The sequence below is a fragment of the Morone saxatilis genome, unplaced genomic scaffold (genome assembly GCF_004916995.1).
Source record: "Morone saxatilis isolate NCDOM2014 unplaced genomic scaffold, NCSU_SB_2.0 Contig4, whole genome shotgun sequence".
Lineage (NCBI taxonomy): Eukaryota > Metazoa > Chordata > Actinopteri > Moronidae > Morone > Morone saxatilis.
Genome location: NW_023339984.1, coordinates 6,362,071 through 6,375,292, shown reverse-complemented (window position 1 = coordinate 6,375,292; position 13,222 = coordinate 6,362,071). Strand labels below are relative to the sequence as shown.

Genomic DNA, 13,222 nt, shown 5'->3' with positions numbered 1-13,222 from the left:
ACAGCTTCTCTTCATTTAACTCATGACGTATGGATTTAAGGAGCTGTGTGTGTGTGTGTGTGTGTGCGTGTGCGTGTGTGTGTGTGCGTGAGTGAGTGAGCAAGAACAAGCCAATGCAGCCTGCTGAGAGGCGTTAAGAAGGTCTCAGAACTATTGATTCTTTTTGACAGGCAGGTGAGAGGGAGTGAGGGAGGGGGAGAAAAAGTGAGGGGTGGCAAGGTGGGGAGGTGGGGATGGGGATTTAAAGAGGCCACGAGGGAGGGGTGAATGATCGACAGCAGAAGTTGTAGAAAGAGGGATGGATGTAGATGGATGTAGATGGGGGGGAAGAGGAGGTCAGGTGGAGGAGAAAGGCAGGATAAGACAAAAGTGATAATGGACTCCAGTTCTGTGTTTACACACACACACACACACACACAGTACAGCGCACACAGTTCATCCTCTTCACACTCTCCATGTTTCTCTTCTTTTGCAGGTTTCTAGCCATCCCTCCATCCCTCCAGCTCGCTCCCAAACCTCCTTTTCTGCACCTCAATCCAAGGTCATCAATGAACAACTCAATTCAATGTGGGAGAACTACCAATGTGTAAAGCGTAGAGAGGCCCTGTGACACGCCCTGGAAATCACACCGGGAAGTGAGGGATGAGAGAAAGAGTAGGGGGGAAAAACTGAACGTGTGAAAGAATGAAGCAATAGGACAGTAAGCCTAGATGAACAAATAAGAAGAGAGGGGCTGTATGAGTGAGGGGGGAGGGGGAAAAAGGAGAGCGGGAGTGAGAGAAGGAGTGGAAGGGATGAGAGAAGAGAGGTGAAGATCACTGCCAACTCCAGGATTCTTATTCTCTTTTGATTGAACTGCTCCAGATAGAGAGAGAAGTTGAATACAGCCATGAGGAAATCATATAAAAACGGCATAAATAGGATTTCAAGCGAAGTGGATTCGTGGATTTCTTCTCAAACTGAGGTCTCTATTTCGGAATACCGCGCCGGGATTGAGCGAGTAATTCAGGATTTTCCAGGTTTTCTTCATCTATAGAAGTCTAAGAGGATATTGTGGGATTGGAATTCCTGCAACTCTATGGTTCTTCTTACACTGACCTACATCTGCCTCCTTTTGATGTGTGTGGGGGCGTGTGTGTGTGAAGGGGAGTAGGACAGGTTTCAGCACAAACACACACAACTGCTCCCCCCCTCCCGGCCCCCTCATCCCCTGCTGGTCCAACACAAGGAGAAACACCTGGGGCGAGATCTGTGCTAAACACTCACGCACACACACACACACATATATATAAACCTGGATAACATGTGGAGCTGATTCGGATTATAGAGCCGCACAGACGGAAAAGGTAATGTCCATGCAGTTTCAAACACACACACAATTGTTGGCATATATTGGCCCAGTAAAGGTGGACCCATGTCTGCATGGTTAGCTCTCTTGTGCTGAATCATTGAGCACATCAATGCCGTGAACACCAGCACTCACTGGGACTGCTCTCGCTCTCGCTCTCTCTCACTCTCTCACTCTCTCCCTCTCTCACTCTCTCTCTCAGACACACACTTGAGCTTATAAATAATGAACAGATGTGCATTCATAACAACAAAAACATGAGAGGCAAATGTCAGAGTACACACAGAGGATAACACACACACACACTCCTTTTCCTATGCTTCTAATTTTAATCCTCCTACACCTCAAAGGCCCCATTTCTTTGGTTCTACATACCCCTACCATACTAAGAATCCTGCTGTCTCTCATGTTTCTGTGTGTGAGTGTCAGCCAGCTGTCCTGTATCAGATTACTCACTAGGTGCATCTCAGCTTGGCTTTCATCACTTTGCCTTTATGTAATCTCACCTGGCGTGTCGTGTGTGTGTCTATGTGTGCATCATGTGGATGCAGAGCCGAGTGTGTTTGTGTGGCGGCAGCAGCAGCACAGAACAGTTCTAACCTCCCTTTGTTTGAGGCTTTTTACGTAAGCTGTGTCTGAGTCCGCGCACATACACAGATTTGGCACACTGACACAGGAGATCAGACTGACTGAGTGGATATATAGGAGGATCAGAGGGCGACGAGAAAGAAATGGAGACGGAAGGAGAGGGAAAGTGCAAGAGGGAGGCAAAGGGAGGAGAAAAGAAATGCAGGGGAAAGGGTGACAAACGAGTGATGGCACCGTGGGTTAAAAGAGGTTAGATGAAACGAGATGAGATGAGTGAGGAGCAGTGATAGACTTCGTCAAGTGACAAGGGTAGAGAAAGAGGAAAAAGCAGATTAATGAAGGGCTAACATAGAGTGGAATAAGGAGACAGAAAAACAGAGGGATAAAAAGGAGCAGAGGATGATATAAAAGATTGAGAGATTGAGACAAAGAGACAAGAAATTACAGAAGAAAATAGAAGACGGGTTGACTGAAGAGTGAGCTAAACAAGAAAATGTTACTCTAGAATGATGAGTGACAAGATAATAAAGGTTAGAAAGAGACTAGAATGATAAAGTAATGGTGATTTAACACAGGGAGATAAAAATAGAAAGATAGATGAGGAAGAAATAATTAGAAATGACAGATGGCCATCATTATGTAGCCTTCGACTGTTATACCATTGGCTACAATTAGTCTTAAATGACCCCAAAAAGTCTGTAAAAGATCCCCAACACCAGTAATGAGCTATTTAGAGATATAACTACAAGGGGAATATGTTGTACCATGGGGCTTTTCCATGTAATAGACGTGCCAATTATGAGGCACAACTTTGGGGAAAAGTAAAATTCTACCTTAGAGAAACATTAATTACCCTGGAAACAAAAGATATTTGGCTTAAAAAGAATACACCACACGTGAAACTATTTTTATGAACAATACGCTTTTTCAATAACTGAGACAGGGCTCATTACCTGCTCTGTTGATCATTTACAGCAGTTTTGACTCTTGCTCTGAACAAGGGCAACGTTAATTCTGAAAAGATGATGACTGGATCTTTTTAAAGTGTAACAAAGAGGCCTTTTGATATCCATTAACCAAATTATAATTCTATAATTGGCTTAGCTCTAGTCATAGGAATACAGAGCAGGTAAGTGCCACATAGTTCAAACGGTAAAATAAACGCTGAATAAAAGAACATTTTCTGAATTATCTTGTTAATTCTCTGTGTGGCTTGTTGTTACTGGGGGTGTCTGTCATTCTGAGGCTACAGTAAGGGAGATGCATGAACAGATGGGATGCTCACTGTTCAAAGTAGGAGCCTTGCCAAAATGAACAGACTGGCAAGTGGATGAAGGAAAAAAATGGCAGGCAATAGACCACTTACTGAAAGGAAGTAAAGGGGAAAAAAGCAGATCAATTAATTTAACATTTGCTTAGTCCCTCCCCCTTAGTTACTGTTGTTATGCCTATCAAGCTTTCCGGTCTTGCACGGCACATATCCAGTTCACAGCGTTAACGGGGGGTACGTTTACCAGTGAAACAATGGGTCCTTGATTTTACACACCTAGATGAGAGTAGACTGAAATGGCAACTGTCAGTGGCAGATTTGATCAGCTGTAGCTAGCAGCTAATCAAGCCAACATTACCTCCCTCAGTTGGATGAAAACACTCTCTAGCTGACTTTTTAATGCTTCATCCATTGTGTAACATTTCAGAGGATCTATTGGCAAAAATGGAATGAAATATATGTAACTATTTTCATTAGTGTATAATCACATGAAAATATAACCCTACATGCTATGTTGAACCGCCATGTTTCTACAGTAGCCCAGAATGGAACCAAACGCTAAATCCTACACACTACTCCCTTAAATATGCATTTAATGACTACATTCATGATATTTGGCAAAAACTTCGCTGAGATGACACACATGGAGAAGCAAGAAGAACTAGATTTATGCTTTTATATAATGTTACAAGAGAAGGACAGGTGAACCAAGGCATTTGGCAAGATGTAGTGGCTCCCATACTATGTGAACGTAAAATGTAAACCCACAAAATAATTAAATAATTTGTTGTATAATGCTGCTCACCTTGGAAATAATTCATGTTTAATCAATGGGTTAGCTTACTACTGTAGTAAGCTAGTTAGTCTGACCTTTTCAGGTTACAGTAGAGCAGACAACATTGTTTAGTCCATTCTTTACACCTTTGCTCTTGTATTTTTGGTTTTTGAGAGTTGAAAAAAGTAGAAAAAGAAAACCACTATCCAAACACTTTAACTGCTAAGAATTACTCTTACTAGAGACCAGTGCACACAGCCTCAACATGCAGACACAACCAAAGCTCGTCAGGCCTGGCACGGCTAGATACAGTAACTAAGCTATGATTGGCAAAAAACTGTTCGGGGGAGGAGTTTAGCGTACAGTGAATTAAGGAATAAAAAGCTAAAAGACAGGAGATTAGACAAATTGACAGATGAAGTCACAAATGCAGTCATTAAGGATAATTGCATGAAACCAATGAAGACAGGCACATGAAAAGACATCATAGATGATGATGAATGATAGATGAAGGATGTCACACACCATTCTGATATAACAGGCTTTCAATCAAGGCGAGAAGTGGAAGATTTGAAACCCTGAAACAAGGGAGACGTGGTCAGTGTCGGGAAGGTGGCATTTGATGGATGAATGGATGGACGAATGAAAGACAAATGGTGGAGGGAGAAAAGTGAAAGGCCGGCCTGGTAAAGAAGAGAGGGAGGATCAAAAGGATGAGACGTCAGGCCGCTGTCAACAGCTAAGGAACTGAAAGGGTAGATGATGGACAGAGAGGTATGGAACCATAGTGTGATGAAGAGGTGTAATTACAAGACTGACTGTTTAAGATATGGAGGAAAACTCAGAGGATGGAGAGAGACTGAGTAATGAAGAATGAAAAGGCGAGTGATGGCACTTGAGAGGTGGATGATAAGAGGGAGTGGGGATAAGGGAATAGAGGAATAACAATGTCTGAAAAGAAAAACTACATTAATAAAGCCCTGGCACACTGAGGGGGAGGGATGGGTGGATAGAGAGATGGAGGGGTGGATGGATGAATAGAATAAAACTGTGATATGATTGAAAGTTAAAAGGATGAGCAATTAGACCGTTAGTAGTCAAACATAGTAGCAAAGAGAAGGATAAGTAAAAAGATGGAAGGAAGTGAGAGAATAAAGGAGGAAAATGATGGAAGGAGACAAAAAGAGTATGTCACAGAGAGGAGGAGTGACGAAGAGGCTCCCCCATCAGAGGTGGAAGCAATAAGCAAAAGCACAGTACAGAAGTAAGGAAGGATAGAGGGATGAGAGGATGAGTAATTAAACTGTTGACAGTCTGTTTAGGCACAGCAGGCGCCTGATGAGCAGAACAAACTGTAACCACGGCAACCACTGGAGACAGACGAGAGGGATGGTTTTGGGGAATGAGATATAGGGGAGGAGGAGAAATAGGGGGAGAGCAAAATGTGAAAGAAAGAGTGTGTGTGTGTGAGAGGCAACTGGGGGGGATTAGAGGAGTAGAGAGTGGGAAATGAGGGATGAAAGAGAGCATGCAGAAGAAAAGAGGGATGCAGGTGCAAGAAATACCTAGAATTGATACAGATTTAAGGACCCATGAGGTCCCTTGTGGGGAATTTGAAATATCCGTATTAGGAAATTTCCCACGTATCTGGAAAAGATTATTCCACTCTCTTGGCAATTCTGATATCAATCTATGAAGCTAAATTGGAATATAAGGTTTAGAAATATGATTCGGCTATGCAGACAGAGCTGCTAACAAAAGTACTTTTTAAAGTTGTCATGCTAACTTGCTAATCCTGCTTTGTGAAAAAACCCCTTCGGGAGATGGAGAGGGGAAAAGAGGGCATGAATTTACACACGCACAAAAACCTTTGATGTGCTCAATCCCATCAGAAAAGTACTCACCAGCCACGTGTTCCATCCAAGCAAGAACTAAAAGCTGTTCAGCTTTGCTAGTCTACAATGTAAGATATAATAAAAACCAAGAAGAGACCAAAGAATCTGGGTTTGACAGTTGTTTGGGCATCTTGTGTTATATCAAATCTTCAACAGTGAGTTTATACACTTGCAGCTGCTAAATATTAGAACCATCAGCTTATGAAGATGTCCCACACCTCTTCTGGGCATGTTGGTAACACCTCTACGAAAACTGTATAGTAGCATCCAAACAACGCGACTGTAAGTCTGCAAACTCGCAGGTGTTCGTCTGCATTACAACTAAGCTCAACAGATGCAGTAGGTTGTAGATGCTTAAGTGAATCAAGGGCCAGAATACAGCGTGGGTGATGACTGTGGAAGAAAACTGGCTTGTACTTAGTCGGCAGCACATATAGCCTAAGTCTGACAGCGAAGCACACGGCGTTCCTGCCTGTATCAGCACTGCTAAGAATTAGAATATGAGACGCAGTAATCAACAAACTCAAGGGAAACCAGTTTCCCCTGCAGGCTCATTGCAGTGCGGTGTTGTTTCGCCTTTATTAGTGTCTTACATCAGTGGGGGAAAAGAAACCCTCTTTGTGGTGAGTTACAGTGCAGTTTGTGATTCATTAAGGCTGAGAGTAGCCTCTGTGATCAAACATGGCTGGTACTAACAGGCCTCAACTAAATATTCGATCCCCACGCCGCATAGCCATCTGTCTTTCCCCATTTCTGCACATCCTTCCGTTTCAGAAGATGAACAGAGTAATACAAAGAACACAAGGGAAAGAGAAGACAGAAAAAGAAAGAAATACATAAGTGAAGCTACAATTCAGTTTGTATATGTATGTGTGTGTGTAGCATTAATCAATACATCCATCACTGGGATTCAGAGGCCTGGTTGGCATGTCATTGACCTACTGTGCTGGATGCAGAGTGCTGATTGGGTAATTGCCCTCTTGCTCAGGATTTCCCCTTAGAAAGCTGGGAACCCTGCTGAATCATCAAACCGCCACTTGCACATGCGTACATGGCCACACCACACAAACACTTTTTGTCGAGCTACTTCCTGTTGTGTTAGCCAATCAGGGTCCATATAATTGGCGCCGCAGGGTTTCTGATTGGGCGGGAGTTGTTGACAGCTCAGAAGTGGTGTGTTTGTGTGTTGCTTGTCGACCGGTGTTTGTGGTGGATTTGCAATTTTTTGTTGATTAGTCTCAGTTATGTAAACATACACAGGTGCACACAACACACGCAATCACCCACTGAAAATATGGCAGGGCTGCAGGAAAGGCTGATATGGTAGAAATGAAGAGGGACAAGACGAAATTGAGAGACTGATAGGTGAGAAAGACATTATCTCTATGCAGAATTCTCCCTGAGGTTGAACTAGAAAGACAGAGGAAGATAAAGGAGGGATGAGAAACAGAAGGAATGAACAGAGGTGAAGGAGAGTGGCAGAGAAAAACTGCAAGTGCATTACGTTCAGGGTGAGGGGGCAGGTCAGTATTTTGCAACACTCGTGATAGTGTTTGTCACGCAAAGGCAAATATGTGGGTGTAAGCAAAACTGTATTTTAGTATTTGGTTGTCTGCAGGTTTGTGAGCTTGTGAGTGTGTGTCTTGTGCCCTCTGTGTTGTGTGTGTGTGTGTGTGTGTGTGTGTGGTGTATGTGTATGTAAAAGCTTGGGATTAGAAACGTGAAGTAGTTTAAAGATTACAGAGCTTCTCTGTCATGACGCTCGTCGTATGACCAAAGTGGCAACGCCAGCAACACCTACGAGGCGAGGCGTAGATCACACAAATTGTAAAGCGAGTCAAACGCTGGCGATCTGGGAGACGGTATCTAGTGAGCTGACTCAGGAGATGCTGGTATTAAGGTGCAGGTGGGTGTTTGGAATTAGCCCAAACCACAGGCGTATAGGGGTGAACGGAGAGGAAGATAATCAGACATCTAGAGAAGCAGTTACATCGGTGTCCAATCGAGACCAGTGTTTGTAGAGCGGGCAGCTGAAACAGGCTGATGGCAAGCAGTGGGACAGACTACAAACTCTTACAGGTGTTGCTGCCATGAATGGGACCAGGTCCAGAGCAGTTTACTTCTGAGGTCTGACTACAGCATCTGTAATAACCTGCTGATTGTTATACACAAGTATAGTATGATATATGTTCACTAAAAGCATACATTTTAAAAAGGCATTCCACTGACTTTACCTGTCATGAGAAGTACTACACAGTCTGTGAAAACAGTGGTGGGATGTCTTCTGTGGCTATGGAGTGACCTTTCCAAAATTCAATAAAAGGAAGACTTTAGTAGATCCACTTTTTGGAGTGCATGACCCGATATGAAACTAATAAGTCAGAAATATAATTCAGGCCTACTGCTGCTTTGATTTTGACATTTATTTTTTAATGTGTCTCTTGTGAGTCCCCCAGCTTTATAGAGGTGCGATACTAACCCATTCTGTCCCTTACTGACCACACAGAATTTCCAACTCATTACTTTCCTTGCTATAATCACATAATAATAATAGTAACACCTCATTTCAAACTAGTACTATACTAGAGTGTATCATGTTGCCTATTAGTCATTTAAGGGGAAACCTCAAAAGTGCCATAACTCATTTTTGGGCCACATAGGGACAACAGAAATGTTGTGAATACAACACTGACCTTTAAAGTTGGTATGGTGAACTTGTTAGCAAACAGCTGCTTACATCCAGCATTTATGAAGCAACATTATCCCTTATTTGGAGTCATGTTTCTGGCCACCTGATGAACATCCATGTCCAATGCAATGCAAGACTCAGTCTTTTTTAACTCTGTGTCCTCTACCAACTCTACCAACAAAAGCAAATATCAAGCTCCTTAGCTGCTAAATTCTCCATTATGTTTACCAGCTAGTTGTTTTTTTCACTGCCTGCTGCGGATGAAAATGATGGCAAACAATGAGCTGAAACTCGCTATAAAGCTCTGTAAAGCCGAGGGGAGCAGTAGATTCAGGTTATAATTCTCCGTAGGCTCATCACTACAAGTGGCCCCTTTCACATTGTCACATTGCCATCTGATACACTGTTATTGAAAAAAATATTGATTATAGCCGCTTTAGAAAGAAAAGCTAGAGTGTATATAAAGGATGCCAATTCATACAGATGCCAGGATTCATTTTCCCATCACATTCAGCACAATATGGAATGTGTATCAAAAGAGAAGCATGTGGCAAAAACAAAGACTGTCAGCTATTAATTACAGGCTTTTACTGGCCCCCATCTTAAACCATGTTACTGCACAATTTAATCAGATGCAACTGTGCTATTGCCATCTGGAGTAAGGGAGCATCAAAACAGAACAGTATTGAGCCGCCTCTCTGGCACCAATATGACAGCTATCCACCAATGAAAAATGATTCCTCTCCAAGTAAAAAGGCATCCTGGTATAGCAGTGTAACAGAGCTGCCAGAGCTGTTTTCAGCACTTTATGTCTCTGATTTGCTCAGCTGTTCCCGTCATTTTGGCTGCTCAACTGTATCCATCTGTAAGACTATTATAGATGTATAGAATGAAACTACTGCTACCGTTTACAAAAGGACTTTCAAAACAGATAATGCTGAGATCCTACTTTGCAGTCAGAGTGGCATTGAGGCATTACAAGGGGGATAAAACCTTCCCTGTGAAAGTTAATGCACTCACAACACAAGCCAGTGCTGGTATTCTTCTATAAATGTGGACACAAACACTGATCTGCAAGCAGGTAAAGACTAGATGGTAGATAAAACTTCAAACTTCAAATGACGGCTTTACAACGGATCATGTTAAGACCGCTCCTTGGGATGATCTGTGCCAATGAAGTGCCAAAGAAAATCATTGTCACCTCTGTTGTTTGCCAATTCAATTTACCTCCCAGAAAATGTAATCCCCAAGCTGTGCAGTCATGCAGGCTTTCCAAAGGGAGGAAACAAAATTACAAAACCTCAGCAAGGAGTGGGAGATTGGCTCCCACAGATATAACACGACACTGTTACAGAATTGCTAAGAAAACTTTCAGAGTTCATAGCTTTCAGTTTGGTCATAGAATTGGTGGAACATGTTTTAAAATTTTCTACAACTGGTCATACAAGTTCCATAAAGTTTTTATCTTACTTTAGCCTTATGATGATGATACTGCCAATATTGTGCCCATATTCTGCACATTTTAAATCTAAATCTGAAATCAACTTATGACTATGCAAAAACAAAGTAAATTCAACAGGGTCCTTCTTTGGCTGCAGTTCCTCACTTGGTCACCATTGCTACAGATGCTATATGCATACTATGCAAGACTGGAACGGCACTCTGAGAGCACAGACCTCCGCCAATGCCAGTAGTCCAGTCTTGTATGGTATGCAAATCAGCCATAGACATAAAAAAAAAAAAACATTGTATAACAAAATAAACAATAACACAACATATTTGGCAGAGATGATAACGGTTGGACAAGTACTCAACAGCTTACACTTAGCAATAGTGACTTCCAAGTCCCCCAATGTTTTAGGGCAAATGGGGGTGGGCTACCAAAGGCCGCAAAATGTGCAACAAGTAGGGCAAAGATGTGAGCTCAGACATGAAGTACAAAATTCTAACCCACTACTTAATGCTTTTGTTCACTGCTTGAGATTTTCTTGTCCACCATTGCACAAGTCTTCACGGTTCACCAATTCACAGCCCGGGGGTTAACTCTGCCTCCCGGTTTTTCAGAATATCAGGCACTTCTCATGGTCTAGTGTTTCTACACATCAGAGAGTGGAGGTCTGACCTCTAAAACAGGCATACTTAAAAAGAATCCCAGGTAATATTGGTTTCTCAACTTTCCTGACTTTTTAAACTTTCATTTTTTAACAAAGCTTTCTAAGTTCAATAAAGGCCGGGTTGCTTATCTGTGCGACGTAGATGTAGAGTGTGGCAGCCTTTACAAAAACAAACTTCAAAGCCTTCACCAATATTATTATCATGGTTTTACTCCAAACAGCAGAGTGCTTGCTTTCTCTGCAGTGTTGCCATGTCAAAAGATTATAGATACTTTTAAGAACTTCTTACTTCTGATAAGGTGCTGTAGTCATAAATACAATTTCACTCAGCTATGATGAAACACTTGTGTCTCCAGAAGTAAATTTTCTGGGCATAAGGAACAAATGCCTGATTTTGCAGTTTTTATGGTCATCTTGCAAGAGCTGTGAAATGTGCATCAGTGAGACAAAAACAAGGTCTTTATATAAGCATTTAAATCCCTAAACCGATGGAGAGGTGTAAAGTTTCCAAAGGTATAAAAAACAGCCCAAACAAAAACATTTTAAAAAATCTGACTATGCAATGTCCCAGGAATAGAAACAATTATCAAAATCTTCCAAATAGGATGGATTCCAACAGGATTTAGTCAGAGAGGGTTGTGCATACAGATGCGTATAAAGAAACTTGCTCTCTCTCTCTTTCTCTCCACATACACACACACACACACACACACACACACACACATTTTCTATCACAAAAACACAACATGGAGGTTTGGGAGGAATTAGTTGAGTGGAGTATTTCAGAAAAACTGTATTATTTTGGAGCCCCGCTGTGAGGAGAATGCAGTCCTTTTATTTTAAAGTGAACGTACTTCAGTTCTTTTCTCTTGATTTCCCATTTCTCCTCTTTCACTCCTCCTATTTACCTCAGGGTTTCTGTGAGCTTTTTCCATCAGTGCCCCCTACCTCTACAGCTGGAAGAAAACAGATGACTATACAGATTGAAAAGAAGTACACGTGAAACACTTAATGACTGACATTTTCAGATTTCTTTCTTTTTCCAAGAGACACACACTTGACAAAAAGACTAGGATTACATGCTACCTGTGTGTGAAAGCTTAACACTTCACTGAAACATGACTACAACAGCCACAGACTCAAAAACAGACAAGATTGAATGCTTCTCTTTTCAAATGTTCTGTTTTTACAAGGTCATTTAGAAACAGTGTCTCTGTTAAATAGTTTATTTTCTACTGTAAAAGGTCCCACTCAGTATGTATAGCTGAATCACAATTCTTCACAAATCAGTATTTACTTTTAAAAAAAACAAACAAAAAAAAAACAGTATCGGTAGTGTCGGTTTGAATAAAATCTAAAATATGTCTGAAGCACCTACCATCCAAAAACACCAAAGTTGGCACTGAACATCTGGTCATATTTTTAGTCTTGTTTCCTTATTTTTAGACCATTTAATTCCTGATTTAATTCAGCATTCTACCAATTTTAGGCGGTAATTAATTTAGGCAAAGATCTGATAGTAGAAAATACATTTGAAAAAAATAATTTTTGTAACTGCACTGAAACTCCAGTATCATATTGGCAATAATATAATATAGCATTATCAAATGATAACTTACCCTACACCAGTATGGGAGAAATATCTAAATCCGACCACGAGACAGCCCTTTATTATCTCACAATTAACTCCTTGTTTTAATTTCTCAACTCTGATAAGAGTTTAATGCCTCAATAAAACATTTTCGACCATTGTGATGGCCAAATTATGGCAATAAAGTTTCAACGTCAAGTAATATGCCCCAAGCCAATCCTTTACAGCTTAATTATCATTCTCTTGACCAGTAACCTCTTCCTCTCACTCATTACCTCATCACCTTTCACTCCCATCCTTCAGCCGAGCGCCCCTCTCTCTGCCATCTTCCTTCTTCTCCCACCACCATGATGGTGATGCCATACAAACTCATTTTTAACACAGCGCTCCCTTTCCCTAATCAAATCCACTCTTCCCTCCCTCATTCCTCTCTTTGACAGTGATGGATGGCGGCCTTCACCCGTTTATCGCCTTTACATATTTCTCTGCCCATCCGCTTAACGACACACATTCATACACGCTGACTCTTCATCCCTCTTTCTCTTCATCTTCCTCAAACTCCTGCTCTTTCCTTCCTTCTTCTCCACTCATTCTGAGCTCTTCACACTACCGGATTTCATTTTCCTCCAATCTCACACCCCTCCTTCCACCATCTTGTGCACTCTTCTCCCATTTTCTACTCTTTTTTGTCTCTCCCCCTCACTGTATTTCATGCAGTTAGCCTCTCTCTGCGTCCCTCATTTGTTGTCCGTTTCAATATCCAATACCGATACCTCTCTCCCTGGCGCTTTCTATACATTGTGGATGACTAAAGAGGACAGAATACGACAGAGGAATGACAGAGGAGTGATAGTATCAAAAGGATGAGTGGGCTTACAGTACACACGACTGCCGCACGAAAAGGCTATGTGGGCGTTCTTTTGTTCCTTGCCGAGAGAGAGAGAGAGAGAGA

The 13,222-nt window shown here is 41.7% G+C and overlaps 2 protein-coding genes across 3 annotated transcripts in view; one reads left to right on the top strand and one right to left on the bottom strand.

Moving 5' to 3' along the window:
• The window catches only part of LOC118338182 (pyruvate carboxylase, mitochondrial-like), a 314,296-nt gene that overhangs the window by 91,890 nt on the left and 209,184 nt on the right, over positions 1-13,222 (bottom strand). The gene's annotated exons all lie outside the window — the stretch shown is intronic.
• The window catches only part of LOC118338183 (leucine-rich repeat and fibronectin type-III domain-containing protein 4-like), a 40,650-nt gene that overhangs the window by 1,149 nt on the left and 26,279 nt on the right, over positions 1-13,222 (top strand). Inside the window, exon 2 of the mRNA XM_035675440.1 lies at positions 476-1,346. The gene's annotated coding sequence lies outside the window, so the exon portion shown is untranslated. The remainder of the gene's footprint in view (positions 1-475; positions 1,347-13,222) is intronic.